General features: G+C 48.8%; 1 protein-coding gene and 1 long non-coding RNA gene across 6 annotated transcripts in view; one reads left to right on the top strand and one right to left on the bottom strand.

The window, feature by feature from the left end:
* The window catches only part of LOC139765852 (uncharacterized), a 323,832-nt gene that overhangs the window by 125,125 nt on the left and 181,645 nt on the right, over positions 1–17,062 (bottom strand). The gene's annotated exons all lie outside the window — the stretch shown is intronic.
* On the top strand, positions 1,475–15,602 carry LOC139764457 (uncharacterized). The gene is made up of 2 exons (XR_011716379.1): positions 1,475–1,947; positions 13,787–15,602. It is a non-coding gene; the product is annotated as an uncharacterized lncRNA (long non-coding RNA).

Genomic DNA, 17,062 nt, shown 5'->3' with positions numbered 1-17,062 from the left:
AGGATGTGTCCCGTTTTCTTCCACTTACCAAAGGAGTCTCCCCTCAAAAGCCTTGGATTATTACCGTTATACACCCAACAATATGGTACAATTAGAAAAAGCCTAGTCGCAAACCCAAGAACAAACGCGTCACACAATTACATCCCTTGTGTCACACGCTTATCCAGTGTTCACTCTTGTCATTAAGTGTGACCTTAGGGTTCATTATGTGTGACCTTTCTCCCCCCCCCCCACCCCCACCCCTTCCCTTCCACCCCGCCCTATAACCCTCACTGCCTCTAACTTACGTAGCTTCTCTCTCTTTTTTTTTTTGGAAAATGATAATCCACATGTGTGTCGTTTATCTTTTCCTGCATTTTTACACACACACACACACACACACCAGGCTTAGGCTGGCGTGCTTATGAATACAAGAGTAATGACATGGTACGTACACAGATGGTTAAGAGACGTGGCAAACACGAGTGCAAAACCACGTATAGTAATCACACACATCATGTACTTCAGAAACAAAAGTGATTACTGCTGTTATGTGGCCGTTAAGCAAACAAGTCGAAATTAACAAGCTGCAGAGCATTGACAAGCACCGGGAAAGTAATATTAAGCGCATGGAACAACGCGAGCTATCATTCAATACCGAGAGAACTTGAATTATTATATACATTACAAAATTAGAGAATCTGCTTCTTCAAGTTTGGTCACTGCACGAGAATAAGCGAAAAGAGCTTACCGAGAAGGTCCAGAGGAGGGCAGACAGGAAAAGGCTAGAGAGCGTGAATTTGACCATTTCGAAAGAGAGAAAAGTGAGAGGGTGTAACCTGATCACAACAATTAAGCTCTTAAAAACCAGACTGATGACGCAGACAATGAACTGTTCGCCGAGTATGCGAGGATAAAAATTGAGGACATAACATTAAATTGAAAGAAAAAGAAACTTCATAAAAAAAATATGAAGAGGTACTTTTATAATATAAAACTGGTGGATGCAGAGAATAAAATAGCAGAAGATATGGTTAATGCAGAAAGTTAAAATGAATCTAAAAAGTTGTATTGATAGTATAGACTGTTCGAGATATGGGATCCCACGAACGTAAAACTCCCTCCCCGTACGACGCTATCACATAAGTACATATAGGCAATTACCTGCTCTCTCTCTCTCTCTCTCTCTCTCTCTCTCTCTCTCTCTCTCTCTCTCTCTCTCTCTCTCACACACACACACATACGGGCTTCTGTGAGTCAGCATTGGGCGCAACCAGGGTCAGGCCCGCATGGCTCCAGTTTCCTGGTGGAGTGACGCTCAGCCCACATCATCGTACGCAGACGTTGATCCTTGGGACTGGTCGATATATGGGTACCTGGCCTAAGTTTATATATATATATATATATATATATATATATATATATATATATATATATATATATATATATATATTCACAAATCGTCTCAAATCTTGATATGGTTGGGTGACCCACCGGAACGACGTATTCACGTGTCCACATTTAAGTCAGGGTCAGGCAGAGAGAGAGAGAGAGAGAGAGAGAGAGAGAGAGAGAGAGAGAGAGAGAGAGAGAGAGAGAGAGAGAGAGAGAGCCTGCGTTGTACAGCTTATTATCTCTCATAACATCCGGCCTCACCGTCTGCCCGGCCAGGCCACACCTGCCTGGCGACGTTAGTATCCACCCAGTCCACCAACTCTTGCAGAAGTCCAGGGATTATCTTAGAACTGTACAAGTGACTTAAGTGACGCGATCGGACACGCAGAGCCATCAAACACGACGAGGGTTCCTACTTCGCCCTGCCCGACACGATCGTGGGTCGTCGCATCGCTCTATCGAAAGGAGGAGGAGAGCAGCACACACCACACGACACCGACAGCCTAGTGCGCACGGTGCGCGTGAGAGGACTGACCCCCGGACACATCCTAAGGTTTATTGAAATACGTTTAGGTGTGTGACAACTGCAATCCCGTGGGTGGGTTATGGTACGAGAGAGAGAGAGAGAGAGAGAGAGAGAGAGAGAGAGAGAGAGAGAGAGAGAGAGAGAGAGAGAGAATGATCTGTGGGGGTCGAGCGTTGCGTGTGCGAAGTGGGGAGGGATGTGTAATGACGTTGGCTTACTTGGACGGAAGGATCAACTTTTCTATGAGCCGAGTGAGAGAGTTAGAAGCACTTCACGTTTCCCATGGAAGTTCTTGCTGCTTCACCTGGACACACTGGGCAGCTTTGGATGAACATGTGTGGCAGCTAAATTAAAAGGCTTGTAATGTGTGCCGCCAGAACGAAGAAGCACGACAGTACACGAGAACGAAGTCCATGTTGAGGGGATGACTCTGCATGGCATTAACTTACTTTCTGTTTACAGTTTTGTTTCCTCCGGTTTTACTGACTTCAGTCTTCCGTCGAGTAACGGGTGTTTCCCCAAAATAAAGCAATTCATAATTCAAATTACACGTTGGTTACAGCATCATGACTCTATGTGTGTGTGTGTGTGTGTGTGTGTAGACGAAGCTGTGGCCAAGATCTTAACATTAGCCTTAAGCACGACGGGTGTGACCCTTGGATATGGTGGTCTGTTTTTTTTTACCTGACCTGAGCGGGTCGCACAGTCGTGCACAAGGCCAGTACCGTCCTGCTTAAGGTCAATACCGTCGCGCTTAAGGTCAGTACCGTCGTGCTTAAGGTCAATACCGTCGCGCTTAAGGTCAGTACCGTCGTGCTTAAGGTCAATACCGTCGCGCTTAAGGTCAGTACCGTCGTGCTTAAGGTCAATACCGTCGCGCTTAAGGTCAATACAGTCGTGCTTAAGGTCAATATCGTCGTGCTTAAGGTCAGTACCGTCGTGCTTAAGGTCAATACCGTCGCGCTTAAGGTCAGTACCGTCGTGCTTAAGGTCAATATCGTCGCGCTTAAGGTCAGTACCGTCGTGCTTAAGGTCAATACCGTCGCGCTTAAGGTCAGTACCGTCGTGCTTAAGGTCAATACCGTCGCGCTTAAGGTCAATACAGTCGTGCTTAAGGTCAATATCGTCGTGCTTAAGGTCAGTACCGTCGTGCTTAAGGTCAATACCGTCGCGCTTAAGGTCAGTACCGTCGTGCTTAAGGTCAATACCGTCGCGCTTAAGGTCAATACAGTCATGCTTAAGGTCAATATCGTCGTGCTTAAATGGTTAAGACCGCAGCTGGCGGGGCTACCGACCAACCGCAGCTTGGCTGACCAGGAGCAACGACTCCTTATTCAAACCCCGTGCGTTCTAGAATGTTTACATCCGATACTCCATAATGTTTCTGATATTTACAAACAGAAACCGACAGTTTTGAGCCTTGGGTGTCTACACTCTCATTATTTATGGTAAGTTTGGATTGCAAAAGTTAAACTTTTTACCGTTTTCCACGATTACTGTCCCGAGTGGGAATAAATTTTTGAGCGTAGACTGAGGAGGGGAGGTGGGTCAGGCTTTCTCTACTCCCCTACACAACTCTATGCGCCAAGGAAGTCACTAGTAGATGTGTCCAGCGGTTGTGGTCGGGAGTCAGTGGCCCAGATTGTGGAGGACCCCTAGATCAACAACCCACCCCTGCCTAATACGGTGATACTGGCACACACGAGTATTCTCGTCTGGTGTGTCCGAGTGTGTGTGTGTGTGTGTGTGTCTGTGTGTGTGTTGGCAGGTGTCATGGTGGAGTCCGCTTCGGGGAAGGGTAGATCTTCAGGTGTTCTTCTTATTTTCCATACCCTTTGGCTTTGGTATCGTTTATTCATACGTTACAAAGTCACCTTCATTTCTCTCTCTCTCTCTCTCTCTCTCTCTCTCTCTCTCTCTCTCTCTCTCTCTCTCTCTCTCTCTCATTCTTAAAGTATAAATTTTTACATCATCCCGAACCCAGAGCTGCAAGCCCTCTGCTGTTTCCTGCACGTATCATATACACAGGAGGATATATATATATATATATATATATATATATATATATATATATATATATATATATATATACTCGACAGCGTGTCCCTGATCAGCCAGGTTGTCTTGGGGGAGGATATAGGTGGACCTGACGGGCCAGCGACCGCCTAAACACAGGTCGTAACACAGACGTAAAGAGCAGCAGTGTGAGGGAGGCCTGGTCCCGGGGCAGGACAGCCATCTGGCGATCGCTACTGCAGATAGAGGATTGTAAGACTATGCCCAGGTCATCAGTATCTCCGGCAATGTGTGTGTAGTGGTGGTGGTGGTGTCAGCACACACACACACACACACACACACACACACGCCAGCAGTCTGGTCAGGAGAGAACGGGCGGGTCGTGCTACCCTGAACTGACGTCATCATTAAGGCAGTAACATGCTCCGTGTACAGTACGTACGTACGTACATAGGAATATATATATATATATATATATATATATATATATATATATATATATATATATATATACACACAATTATACTATTCGCCATTTCTCGCGTCAGCGAGGTAGCGCCAAGAACAGAGGACTGAGCGTTTGATGGAATATCCTCACTTGGCCCCCTTCTCTGTTCCTTCTTTTGGAAAATTAAAAACGAGAGGGGAGGATTTCCAGCCCCCGGCTCCCTCCCCTTTTAGTCGCCTTCTACGACACGCAGGGAATACGTGGGAAGTATTCCTCCTCCCCTACCCCCTGTATGCAAACAATAGTGTGTGCAACAGCAAAGACCACTTGTGCTGTGTCAGGGCTGATTATGATCGAGAGAGAGAGAGAGAGAGAGAGAGAGAGAGAGAGAGAGAGAGAGAGAGAGAGAGAGAGAGAGAGAGAGCAAACTGGCCGGAAACCATGTTTTCTTCTCGTCCCGGTCATGAACGTTCAAAAGAAGACGGGATAACTGGTTGAGATCAGTCCCAGATGAACCCAACGTGCAACTGTGCCCACCGGCCAACATAACAACGGCCCTGCCTACTTGCAACTCTCTCTCTCTCTCTCTCTCTCTCTCTCTCTCTCTCTCTCTCTCTCTCTCTCTCTCTCTCCATCAACAGACACACAAGTGGCTCGACCGTTCCGCACATCTGCTGGTCGTCCAATTTTTTTTTTTCTTTTTTTGATACGGTCTGGATCCCCAACGTTTATTTACATCATTGTTTTGGTTTACCCTCTTCCTTGTGTGTGTGTGTGTGTGTGTGTGTGTGTCACGTCTTCCTCCATATCCTCTCCCCATTCCAGCTCTCTCCCTCCTCGAGTATTTCCCATCCCACATCCCCCGTTCCCACCGTCACACTACAGAAGTTTGGCAACATTCCATTTCCCCCTCACTGGATTAACGACTCAAAATTTTGCAGCACAACCGCTGTGTTACCAGAAGTTACCTTCGCTGTACCCACGTTCGCACCAGCGACCACACTTGCTGGCGAGCCATACTGCTGGCCCACCATCATGCTGGCCAACCATAGTGCTGGCTACCCATACTACTGCCGGCCAACCATACTGCTGGCCAACTATACTGCTGGCCAGCCACACTGCTAGCCAACTATACTGCTGGCTACCCATACTACTGCTGGCTAACCACACTGCTGGCCAAGCCAACCATGCTGCTAGCCAGCCACACTGCTGGCTAACCATACTGCTGGCTACCCATACTACTGGTGGCTAACCACACTGCTGGACAACCATGCTGCTAGCCAGCCACACTGCTGGCCAACCACACTGCTGGCCAACCATACTACTGGCCAACCTTAGTGCTGGCCAGCCACACTGCTGGTTAACCATACTGCTGGCCAACCATAGCGCTGGCCAGCCACACTGATGTATTACCATACTAGTGGCTAATCATACTGCTGGCCAACCAAACTAGCTAGCCAACCACAGTGCTGGCCAGCCAGCCATACAGCTGGCCAGCCACACTGCTGTCCAACCACAGTGCTGGGCACCCACACAGCTGGCTAACCATACTGCTGGCCAACCACGATGTTGGCTAATTATACTGCTGGCCAACATGAACAAGAATAAAGGTGTACTCAACACCACACACCATAGGCAGAATAGCTTCTCCCCAGTGTGAGTTCAGAGGCTGGGCCGAACACTGCATGCTGCTCTCCCTCCCTCCCTCTCCCTACCACATTCGCTCTCACTATCATACTTTCCCTGACTCCCTCCCCTCGCCAAACTCTGCCTGCTTCCCTCTCCCTCCCCATCCTCTCCCTTTCCGCCCCACACTTTCCCTCCCTCCCTCCCACACTCTCCCTCCTCCCTCTCCCTGGCTACCATAATGGATCTCCTCTGTAACCTGACTACCCAACGTCCATCTCCCTACCGAAGGCACCCACCCAATTTTTTTCTTCCGTTCCCCCCACACTCCCCTCACTACAGCCACTCCCCTCGTCCCCCACACTCCCTTCACTACAGCCACTCCCCTCGTCCCCCACACTCCCTTCACTACAGCCACTCCCCTCGTCCCCCACACTCCCCCTCACAACAGCCACTCCCCTCGTCCCCCACACTCCCTTCACTACAGCCACTCCCCTCGTCCCCCACACTCCTCTCACTACAGCCACTCCCCTCGTCCCTCCACACTCCCCTCACTACAGCCACTCCCCTCGTCCCCCACACTCCTCTCACTACAGCCACTCCCCTCGTCCCTCCACACTCCCCTCACTACAGCCACTCCCCTCGTCCCTCCACACTCCCCTCGTCCCCCACACTCCTCTCACTACAGCCACTCCTCTCGCCCCCCACACTCCCCTCACTACAGCCACTCCCCTCGTCCCCCACACTCCCCTCACTACAGCCACTCCCCTCATCCCCCATACTCCCCTCACTACAGCCACTACCCTCGTCCCCTATACTTCCCTCCCTTGAGCCACTCCCCTCGTCCCCCAAACTCCCCTCACTACAGCCACTCCCCTTGTTCCTCCACACTCTCCTCGCTACAGCCACTCCCCTCGTCCCCCACACTACAGCCTCTCCCTTCGTTCCCCACACTCCCCTCACTACAGCCACTCCCCTCGTCCCCCACACTACAGCCTCTCCCTTCGTTCCCCACACTCCCCTCACTACAGCCACTCCCCTCGTCCCCCACACTACAGCCTCTCCCTTCGTTCCCCACACTACAGCCACTCCCCTCGTCCCCCACACTACAGCCTCTCCCTTCGTTCCCCACACTCCCCTAACTACAGCCACTCCCCTCGTTCCTCACCCCTCACCTCACTACAGCCACTCCCCTCGTCCCCCACACTATAGCCTCTCCCCTCGTCCCTCCACACTACCCTCACTACAGTCACCCCTCGTCCCCTACGCTCCTCACACTAAAGATTCTCCCAGTACCTACACTCCCCCCAGTACCTACACTCCCCTCGTCCCCCACGCTCCTCTCACTACAGACTTTCCCCAGTACCTACACTCCCCTCTCTACAGACTCTCCCCAGTACCTACACTCCCCTCTCTACACTCTCCCCAGTACCTACACTCCCCTCTCTACAAACTCTCCCCAGTACCTACACTCCCCTCTCTACAGACTCTCCCCAGTACCTACACTCCCCTCTCTACAGACTCTCCCCAGTACCTACACTCCCCTCTCTACAGACTCTCCCCAGTACCTACACTCCCCTCTCTACAGACTCTCCTCAGTACCTACACTCCCCTCTCTACAGACTCTCCCCAGCACCTACACTCCCCTCTCTACAGACTCTCCCCAGTACCTACACTCCCCTCTCTACACTCTCCCCAGTACCTACACTCCCCTCTCTACAGACTCTCCCCAGTACTTACACTCCCCTCTCTACAGACTCTCCCCAGTACTTACACTCCCCTCTCTACAAACTCTCCCCAGTACCTACACTCCCCTCTCTACAGACTCTCCCCAGTACCTACACTCCCCTCTCTACACTCTCCCCAGTACCTACACTCCCCTCTCTACAAACTCTCCCCAGTACCTACACTCCCCTCTCTACAGACTCTCCCCAGTACCTACACTCCCCTCTCTACAGACTCTCCCCAGTACCTACACTCCCCTCTCTACAGACTCTCCCCAGTACCTACACTCCCCTCTCTACAGACTCTCCCCAGTACCTACACTCCCCTCTCTACAGACTCTCCCCAGTACCTACACTCCCCTATCTACAGACTCTTCCATCGTCCCCCCACCCCGCCCAACACTACAGCCTCTCCCCTCACTCGAGGCTCTCCCCGGTAACTCCCGTCTCCCCGCGAGGTACAATTACGGCAGCCTGTGTGGTGTCCTCACGAGGGGCGGCCTCCCCTCCCCTCCCCTCACACCACCTCACTAGGGGGACCCAACCCAGCAACCCACCCCCCATCCCTAACCCCTCTATCACCTTCACCCCTCACCCTCATCATTTTCTAGATCGCCAGAACTTTACTCCCCCTCTCATCTCCCCCCTCCCACCATCCTGACTTACCAAATACTCCTCTCTCTCTCTCTCTCTCTCTCTCTCTCTCTCTCTCTCTCTCTCTCTCTCTCTCCCCCTTCCTTACTCTTCACGCTCCCCGTCTGAGCTATACTCACATATATATTTTCTTTTTTTCAATCTATTACGAATCTTTCTTATTCTTCTTTCTATAATGCCATCCTTATTTTCCTTCCTTAGTCCCCTATCTATCTTTCCTTAAGAACCACCATACTCGCGTTTCAATAAAACATGGCGGATCACCATATCTCCCTCCATCACGTTATTTTACCCCCGCCCAGCAGTCCTGGGGCGCCCCTGCCTCTCGCCTAGGGAACGCCGACCACCGTTCCTTCCTTCGTTCGGACCCGGCCAAGCCCCGCGTCCGGATGCGTACCCCGGGAGCGGCCTGGGCAGGAGGAGGAGGAGGAGGTGGTGGTATAGTAGGCCTGCGGACGAAGCTCCCCGCCCGACGGTTCGGAGGAAGTGTTTACAACGGTCTCAGACGACGCTTTTGTTTGAACTAGGCCGGGCGGGCGGGCGGGCGGCTGGCCACACCAGGCCACACTACCTGTAGTTTATAATCGACGCCGACGTTCGTTCATCGTGTTACTCTATCTAGCCTACCAGCAGGGAGACGTATGGGATATATAGCCTAACAGCAGAGAGAGATGGGATATCTAACCTAACAGCAGGGAGAGATATGGCATGTCTAACCTAACAGCAGGGAGAGACAGGATATCTAACTTACCAGCAGGGAGAGATATGGATTAGCTAGCCTAACAGCAGGGAGAGATATGGGATATCCAGCCTGACAGCAGGGAGAGATATGGATTAGCTAGCCTAACAGCAGGGAGAGATATGGGATATCCAGCCTGACAGCAGGGAGAGATATGGATTAGCTAGCCTAACAGCAGGGAGAGATATGGGATATCTAGCCTAACAGCAGGGAGAGATATGGGATATCTAGCCTAACAGCAGGGAGAGATATGGCATGTCTAACCTAATAGCAGGGAGAGATATGACATGTCTAACCTAACAGCAGGGAGAGATATGGGATATCTAGCCTAACAGCAGGGAGAGATATGGCATGTCTAACCTAATAGCAGGGAGAGATATGACATGTCTAACCTAACAGCAGGGAGAGATATGGGATATCTAACCTACCAGCAGGGAGTGATATGGCATGTCTAACCTAACAGCAGACAGAGAGATATGGGATATCTAACCTAACAGCAGGGAGTGATATGGGATATCTAACCTAAGAGCGGACAGAGAGATGGGAAATGTAGCCTCACAGTGGACAGAGATAGCAAACCTAGCCCACGACAACCTCATTACTTTAACGAACTCTTCTAACCTCAAGTGGTAAATCATGCTCCATCCAGCAGGACTTAGCTAATCAAACCATACAAACCAAAATACAACTGGAAAAAAAAAAAAGGTGAATAGGTAAGTGGGGAACACATGGCAACTAAATGAAGCATTTTTCCAAGCCACGGAGTGCGCGTCTTAACCGATTTGACATCACACGTGCAGTAATTACCTATATTTTTATAGTAATTACCTATTTCTGTAAAGTAATTACCTATTTTTGAATAGATGGAGGGAGCTGTGGGACACCACCACCACCACCCTCTTCTTACTTCAGTGTCATACTAGTTCCGTGAATTTTTCCCCAGTGGTAGCCACCTTCACCTTCACTGCACGTCATCCCTCCCTCCCTCCCTCCCTCAGCATGTTCCGCGAATCCACATGGGGCTCCACTGCTGAAGAAGTGCTTCCTCACGTCACTCCATCCAGCCAGAAGCCGTGGACTCTTCCTTCCCTAGTCCCGATGAAACGTTCTGGGCTAACTTAAATCAGGGTCTCCTATGATACATATATATATATATGGTTACCGTGTCACTCCTTACTCCTCTCTCTTCCAATGTAGGTTGTTTGTGTTCACTCCGAAGGCCAAGTGCAATAATTAAGTGCCTGTTACGAAACCAGGACTTCGTATATACGCATTTGGAACGTACTGGAAGACGCGTTGATGACGGTAAGATTATTATTATACTGGCTTCCTCGACCGCCGACGCGCGACGTATGGATCCTTACAGTTCCGGCTACGATACGACATGTCCAAGACGCTAATAATCTACAAGCGCTACATTTTTTTTTTTTTTTTTTAGTAATTTTATGCTTCATATATCTCGAGGATTTTCGCTACACATCTTTCTTGTTCTTGTGCAATGCGAGCCGTAAGATATTCCAGTTCCATTTCACGATTTATATTTATTCATTCATACTATTCGCCATTTCCCGCGTTAGCGAGGTAGCGTTAAGAACAGAGGACTGGGCCTTTAAGGGAATATATTATATATATATATATATATATATATATATATATATATATATATATATATATATATATATATATATATATATCCTAAGTCAGGTACCCAATTCATCGACTAACTTTGAGTGAAAGGTGAAAATCATAAGCTAGGTTAGCCTATGCTATGCTCCTAGGCTAGGCTTATGCTAGGTTAGCTTATGCTACGCTATGCCGCGGAAGAACAAGACCAAGCGCGCTCTTTAAGTTTTTCTCTTTGTCCTTTCAAAAGACTTTGTGCCGCGTAAAGCGACCGAGGCAATATCCACCGCCTTCATGTTATATTACCGGGCCACTTGTTGTATGGCTTCCCTCAAAGCGTCCGTGCCATCCACCGCTCCTCCTCCTCTTCCCTCAGCGCACGGCAAGATACCTGCCGTTGTTTCCCATATAAACACCTGCCTCGCCTCACGTCCTGACCCCTTGAACACGACACGACGACCCTTTGAGTGTACGATAGTAGCCTGTCTGTACTTCGACTTGATTCCCCGAAAGGGATACACCAAAAAGCGATTCCTTCGTACCTAAGGGTTCGAATCGCCGTTTTAAAAGGGTCGAGTACTGGAGATCCCTTATCTCAGGGTATGATGTAAGTAGCCTCCCCCCACATCTCTCCGGCAACAATTGTTTTTCCCTCTACCACCCCCTCGATAGCCACATAACCCCCCCCCCAACCCTTCCCCCTTTGTCCATCAATATGAGCGCCATAGTCAACATTCCGGGCGGGGTTGACCTGCCCCCCCAGCAATGAGCGCAGCGTCACTTCTTTAACGCCTACGTGGCATCCCTCTCCTCTCGACTCGACGACGGCGCCTCCCTCCCCTACTGCCATCTGGAGGTCGGTGGCGGAGTTAGTGAACCAACAACGTTATCAAACGTTCAAAAAAAAAAATTTACCTACAACATTATACCAAGCCTCAGGGGGGGTAATAGGTCTGTGTGATACAGAGGAGAATGATGATCTTAAGAAAAAAAAGACGCCCAGTAACGTAAAGGAATAATGTCCACTGAATGAGAAATAAAAGCACTAACAGTAACATAAAAGAATAATGTGCACTACATCAGAAATAAAAGCACAAACGAGAGAACACTGGTATAAGACAGTTAACAGCAGAGCAAACACGAGAAAATAAGTGTGTGTGTGTGTGTTAGAGAGAGAGAGAGAGAGAGAGAGAGAGAGAGAGAGAGAGAGAGAGAGAGAGAGAGAGAGAGAGAGAGAGAGAGAGGGGGGGGGTGGTAATACGCCAATGCTCCCGGAGTGGTTTCTACGAACGAGTCGAGCACACGGCTTCGAAACCCTCATCCTGGGCTACCAACACCACGAGTAAGACATATACAAACAAGAGGTAACAGCTGGCTGGTCCTAGGCTACCAACAGGAGGATGACATACAACAGGAGGTAACAGCTGGCTTGGCCTTGGCTATCAACAGGAGTACGACATGTATAATGGGAGGCGAGATTCATCACCTCAACGGGCTACACGAAGGCGCGTACCAGACTCACAGATGCGACCTCTGTGCTCCTTGTGGAAGACGTCGCTCCTGCGACTGTTGGTTTAGGCGCCAATCAAGGGAACGGAGTGCGGGGCGTGTTTTTTCGTACACAAGACGTTAACGAAGCCAGTTTTATACGCGACGGCTCATCTTAAAGCGGAACGAAGTGACTTCCTCGCTGACGACTCTCGTCCGATGAACGCACATGAACGATCTCGCTACTACGATCCTTGGCGTTCATCGCGCTCACTCACCGCGAGGATGGACGACTCTTGGTCGCTGAAGCCATGGGTCGTTCCGTCGACCTCAGGGAGGTCGTAGCGTCGTCCTCGGGGGGAGGGGGGGTTGAGACGTCGTCCTCAGGGGGGGTCGTAGCGTCGTCCTCAGGAGGGGTCGTAGCGTCGTCCTCAGGGGGGGTCGTAGCGTCGTCCTCAGGGGGGTCGTAACGTCGTCCTCGGGGGGGGGGGTCGTAGCGTCGACCTCAAGGGTAAAGCCGTCGACTTCAAGGGTCGCACAGAGTCTTTGTGAGGAGGTTTTCAAACCCCATGACAATTTCGCCTTCACGAATGAGACATTTTTGAAGTACATTAACTCTAGGAGCCAACCCAGGGACCTCCTGCTGCTCCCCGGCTGCGCTCACCATCAGCTGGGGAATGGTGGAGTGGAGGTCCTCCTTCAGGCTGAAGAAAGCCTTCGCCTCTCCATTTCGTTCACTTGGAAGGGTACGGCCTCGACGAAGGCGACCCCCTCCTTATTGACGGTGGGCACTGGCGATTGTGGTACGGACCTGGTCCTTACGTAGGGGCTGTGTGAGGGGAAGGGGAGGCGGAGCAGAACACCCAGGTCCCCCATGCCTGCTGGTTCTCAGGGAGGCCAGGTAGACGACCTCGGTGCCATCAACACCTTCTTCCTGCTTTCCACACCTGCGCTCTAATCACATGTTCCCCTACACCTGTGTTTCTCAACACCTGTTCTTACAGGCTAATCATGTGTTCATTCCCGGTCTGTATGCTAACTACCGTGTTTCTAGGCACGTGTTCTACAGGCTAATCATGTGTTTCTCAACACCTGTTCTACAGGGCTAATGATGTATCTACACCTACTGTGTTAATCTTACTTTCCACGACACCTGTTTTTATGCTTATTTTGTGGGTTTTTTTTTTCAGTATATGCTCTATTCGCTAATAATGTTTCTCAACACCTGTTCTATACGATGACTATGTATTTTTCTACACCTCCTCCATGTACTATTCATGTCCCTCGTTACACCTGCTCTACAGGATAAAAGTGTGTTAATCTACACCTTCTCTACAGGCTAATCACAATCCTCTACAGTCAACACCGACCTGTATGTTAATTGCGTATGTTTACACCTGCTACGCATGTTAATCATACGACTCTCCACACCTGCTGCAAATCCCCATTAACTCCGCTCATTTAGGGTCCCCGATGTGTGTGTGTGTGTGTGTGTAGGGACGCGGACCACCAGCCAGATGTAACCCTCCTCCACACAGTGACTGATTCCAGCCATGTTGTACCGACAGGTGGCGCGGTGTGTGTCGTCGTGAGCCAGCCCGCGACCAGCAGCCAGGTGGCGAGTCGGGACTAATCCAACAGTCGACTAACGAGGCCGTAGCCAATCAAGAAGCCACCGGTCCGAAGCAGCGAGCCGGCGAACGAACCATCAAGCGAACCGATGACTGTGGCTCCTCGAGTCGAGGACCTCACGAAGCCACACAACTACGAGCGAGTCTGTGAAGCTTGACGTGGTGAGTGAACCGGCGTCGGTGTCTCGGTCATCCGACGACCAATCGAACCAGCGAACGACGAAGAACGACCGAACACACCTAGCGAACCAGCGACTCCGCCGACCGAACCGAGTGGGAGGAGGAGATCAAGGAACCCCTGAGGGACCAGGATGGAACCGTTCACATGGGGGATCCTGATGGTGGCGTGCCTCATCGCCCTGCAGGTTGTGGCCGTCATGGGCATCGAGGGCATGGCTCAGCCCACACCCAACCAGCCACCTAAGCCACACCACCACACGGACGTCCTACAAGCTGAAAAGGACAAATAAAGTCTCGCTCGCGGCACACCACACACTCACTCCCCCTCCTCCACGGCCGACGTGTTCGTAACTGTACGTCTGTGAGTTTGAGCGGCATAAGCCCCTTGAGCACGACGTAGGCGATCGCTGGGTGTGTGTGTGTGTGTGGGGTCACCTTGTCCTTCTGACATGACCCTTATGGCATAATCATGCCAAAGGCCATGCAGGTCGTACTGACGAGTTGTACCGTCGTGCTCAAGGGTCGTTACATACATGTCGACCTGAAAAGAAACACCCACACACACAAACACACACACCAGGAGAAGATAATCATTATCTTTATCTACAGCAACACAGCTACGGTAGAGAGACACAGAGCAAGCTAGATGAACACAGGTCACGAACACCACGACACAGCCAGTCCTCCTGACATGGCTTGAGCCTAGTCCCCCACCACCAGACACAGCCTAAGTCCTCAATAGACCAGCCTAGTCCTCACACTAGGCACAGCCAGTCCTTACAAGGCCAGCCTAGTCCTCACACAAGGCACACCCAGTCCTCACACAAGGCCAGCCTAGTCCTCACACTAGGCACACCCAGTCCTCACACAAGGCCAGCCTAGTCCTCACACTAGGCACAGCCTAGTCCTCACAAGGCTAGACTAATCCCCCACCACCAGACACTGCAACACCACCAACCTCGACCTCACCAACCACACAACATACTCGTGTATGTTGTGAGCATTGTGAACGTGGACCCCCTCTCTCTCTGGTGTCCAGTTTATAGCCACTCTCCCCAGCTTCACACCCACACCCACACCAGTCCTCCTCCTCCTCCTCCTCCTCCACACCACCTCAGAAACATCAGAGGTTACCTCTCTATCTATACCTGTTGACATTGTGGGCCCTACTGGAGTGCTCCTCTCATCTATGTGGGAATATATGAAGCGTTGGAACCTATAGTTTACGCTGCGTTTTTTCAGTATAAAAAGGTTTTATATAAGGTTTTCTGTAGAGAATTGTATATTCTAGCCCCTAAGAGATATCTAAATACTTAAAATGATCCATATGAATTTTATAATTAAGTTTTCTGTAGAGTATTCATGATTCCGTTTACAATATTCATCATGTTCCCCCCCTAAAAAAAAATATTCACCAATGTTTCCCCTAAAATATCCATTCTTTAACTTTAAATATTCACCAGTCCTTTTTCCCTTAAAATATTCACCAGTCTGTTTCTCTTCAAATATTCACGTCTGTTTCCCTTCAAATATTCATCAGTGTGCTTGAAATAAACATTATTTTGTAAAATTACTCCAATAATTTTATTCCTTCAACTGTTACTAAATAATTCATATTTGACTCTGAAGATCATATATATGCATAGCATTCCGTTGTATACATGTTCCATGGTAATATTGCAACTGCAGGTGTTATGTATCATGGGGCAGGTCACCCAAAATTAGGGGCAGGTCTCCACATTAGGAGCAAGTCTCCACACTGGGAGCAGGTCTCCACATTTGGGGCAGGTCTATGGCTATGGGTCGGCACAATAAGACCAGAGAATTGATCTCAAATAAGACCAAGAGAATTCTCGACAGAGAATGGGTCTCAAATATATCGACGTGTGTTCCAGGGGAGAGTCCATATTTGAACACCTCTCTACGTGCATCGTTACAGCTGATAACAACATGTTCAGGAGAGAATTCTACACTCGTATGAGTGGATCATGTGCAATCTAATCATGGGCTTGTCACAAGTATATGGGTCATAACGGCAGTGTAGCGTTACATATGGCTTTTCATTTCGTTCTTCTTCCCTGCATTTTCCTTTATTTATTGTTCTATTTTTTGATGTTAATGCCTATGTATATATATATATATATATATATATATATATATATATATATATATATATATATATATATACATATATATATATATATATATATATTCCTATGAGTCCACGGGGAAAATGAAACACGAAAAGTTCCCAAGTGCACTTTCGTGTAATAATCACATCATCAAGGGAGACACAGGAGAGAAATATAACAGTCAGTTGTTATACATCGAAGAGACGAAGCTAGGACGCCACTTGGTAAACATATCTTGATCACGCGCAAAATTGTGATCCTTTCCAATATATATATATATATATATATATATATATATATATATATATATATATATATATATATATATATATATATACATATATATATATATATACATATATATATATATATATATATATATATATATATATATATATATATATATATATATATATATATATATATATGTATATATATATATGTATTGTTGACTGGTTGGTAAGGTTATTTAATGTATGTATGACTTATGGTGAGGTGCCTGAGGATTGGCGGAATGCGTGCATAGTGCCATTATACAAAGGCAAAGGGGATAAGAGTGAGTGCTCAAATTACAGAGGTATAAGTTTGCTGAGTATTCCTGGTAAATTATATGGGAGGGTATTGATTGAGAGGGTGAAGGCATGTACAGAGCATCAGATTGGGGAAGAGCAGTGTGGTTTCAGAAGTGGTAGTGGATGTGTGGATCAGGTGTTTGCTTTGAAGAATGTATGTGAGAAATACTTAGAAAAGCAAATGGATTTGTATGTAGCATTTATGGATCTGGAGAAGGCATATGATAGAGTTGATAGAGATGCTCTGTGGAAGGTATTAAGAATATATGGTGTGGGAGGCAAGTTGTTAGAAGCAGTGAAAAGTTTTTATCGAGGATGTAAGGCATGTG

This window comes from Panulirus ornatus, chromosome 4, assembly GCF_036320965.1.
Source record: "Panulirus ornatus isolate Po-2019 chromosome 4, ASM3632096v1, whole genome shotgun sequence".
Classification (NCBI taxonomy): domain Eukaryota; kingdom Metazoa; phylum Arthropoda; class Malacostraca; order Decapoda; family Palinuridae; genus Panulirus; species Panulirus ornatus.
This window is presented reverse-complemented; position numbering and strand designations above follow the sequence as displayed.